This window comes from Oratosquilla oratoria, chromosome 11 (assembly GCF_046742065.1).
Source record: "Oratosquilla oratoria isolate Oo_2021 chromosome 11, ASM4674206v1, whole genome shotgun sequence".
NCBI classification, from domain to species: domain Eukaryota; kingdom Metazoa; phylum Arthropoda; class Malacostraca; order Stomatopoda; family Squillidae; genus Oratosquilla; species Oratosquilla oratoria.
In genome coordinates, this window is record NC_134787.1 from 33,498,926 (window position 1) to 33,501,425 (window position 2,500).

The following is a 2,500-nucleotide window of genomic DNA, read 5'->3' on the forward strand; positions in this document are numbered from 1 at the left end:
TCTCTCTCTCTCTCTCTCTCTCTCTCTCTCTCTCTCTCTCTCTCTCTCTCTCTCTCTCTCTCTCTCTCTCTCTCTCTCTCTCTCTCTCTCTCTCTCTCATTCTCTCTCTCTCTTTCTGCCTATGTATATCTATTTCAGTGCGTCCTTCACCTAGATCCTTCCCCACGTTTTCCTCCTTCCCACCTCTTCTATTTTCATTTAATTTCTCTCCCGTTTGCCTACCATCTCCTGCCCCCCACTCTTGCCGCCCCTCCCAAGTTCTCTCATTCCCATTACCGAACCCCCTTATCTCCCGTTTCCGGCTGCTGCCCTTCGAAAGGCTCCAATTCCGAAGCGCCTGAGGGCGGAGGCCCTTCGTCAAGGGCCCTGCCGCCGACCCCCAAAGAGGGGGACGACCAACTTACTCCTGCGAACCAATGCTCTCGCGGCCTAGCCTGGCGTACCTGCCACCCAAGTAGTGAAGTGTGTCAGGGTTTTTGTGTGTGTATGTGTGTGTGTGTGTGTGTGTGTGTGTGTGTGTGTGTGTGTGTGTGTGTGTGTGTGTGTGTGTGTGTGTGTGTGTGTGTGTGTGTGTCTGTGTGTGTGTGTGTGTGTGTGAGTGTGTGTGTGTGTGTGTGTGTGTGTGTGTGTGTGTGTGTGTGTGTGTGTGTGTGTGTGTGTGTGTGTGTGTGTGTGTGTACGCTCTATATATGTATTATGTGTGTATGCATATATGTCCGTACATAGGTATATATATATACAGTATATATATATATATATATATATATGTATATATATATATATATATATATAATGTATATATATATATATATGTATATAATATATATTATATATATATATATATATATATTTATATATATGTAAGTATTATGTACGTACTGTACGTATGTATGTGCTTATACGCATCTATTTCGCAGTCAACGTGCTAACCCTCTCACTGTAAAGGAATTTACTTTCATCTGAATAAAATCACCTGGCGGCAGTTATAATAAACGCTCAAGATCTCAGAATACAGATGAAAGTTTAAGTGAATTATACGGTATATGAGACCAAATGGAAGAATGAAAGATGACAGATAAATTGAATGATTATATTCCTATCCGTAATATAATATCTAACAGGAAGACTAATTAATGATCAGAACGGTTGGCGTATATCCACAATATCTAAGTGATGGCCTTTTAATGGGCACATTAAGTTGGCAATTAATGCTAATCAGTGGCTGTTAACAATAGTAACACGTTAACAACGTAATTATTGTCAACAGCTCCATTCTCTTCGCTCTGTTGTTTAACAATTTTTGACTGCCGTCAGATGATTTAATTCAGTCAAGAGGGGGGGGTCCCTTGGGATGAAATGATTATGCATGTCCCAAATAACACACACACACACACACACATACACACACACACACACACACGCACACATATATATAAATATATATATATCTATGTATATATACATATATACATACATACATATACCAAGGCCTTTTCCCCCTTTCAAGGGAGGTAGCCAAAAAGAAAAAGGCATCAAATCATTCCCACCCATTCCATCCCTAAATACACTCGAACCCGAGACTTGCGCGGTAGAAGGTCGTTGCTCTACCGACTATGCTACCGAAACTATAAGATTCTTCGTCCTCGGGGTTAATCTAACTCCCACAGGATTTGAGTCGACTGCTAACTGCCGTCCTAATCTCAATTTTACGAAGAACCAAGCCCACTTGTAGCTAGTGGTTAAGCTGGTACGTATCCTTGATAGACTTTCGTCGTTGTAATACCTGAATAGAATCGTGAACGACGAAGATGTCAATCAAATAACTCCGACACTGTCGGAATTATTTGATTGACATCGTCGTCATTGGCGATTCTATTCAGATATATATATGTATATATATATGTATATATATATATGTATATATATATATATGTATGTATATATATACATATATATATAGTGTGTGTACATACACACACACACACACACATATATATATTATATATATATATATATAAATATATGTATACACATATATATGCATATATATATATATATATATATGTATATATATACATACATGTATATATATATATATATATATATACATACATGTATATATATATATATATATATATATATATATATAGAGAGAGAGAGAGAGAGAGAGAGTACACAACTTATCTTTTCTTGTTTCAATAACAATAAATGAAAATACAAAATAAGCGCTCAGGTAACGCACCAAAGCATTGCACCGAAACTCGAAAAACCGAAGGGAAAAAAATCCCTTTAAGAAATTTCAGGGAAACATACGAGCTATTTGGAAGAAGCATGTTGCGCCCCCGGAATATCCCCAGCAAGTAAATCACTAATTTACTGCCGCGATGTCAAGTCCGAGGAAGGAAACGGGGCACCCCGAGTTTTATGTGGGTCATCATTCCATACCGACACATTCCATCCACCTCTGGGCAGGAATTTTTGGGTCTTTGGCAGCTACGCG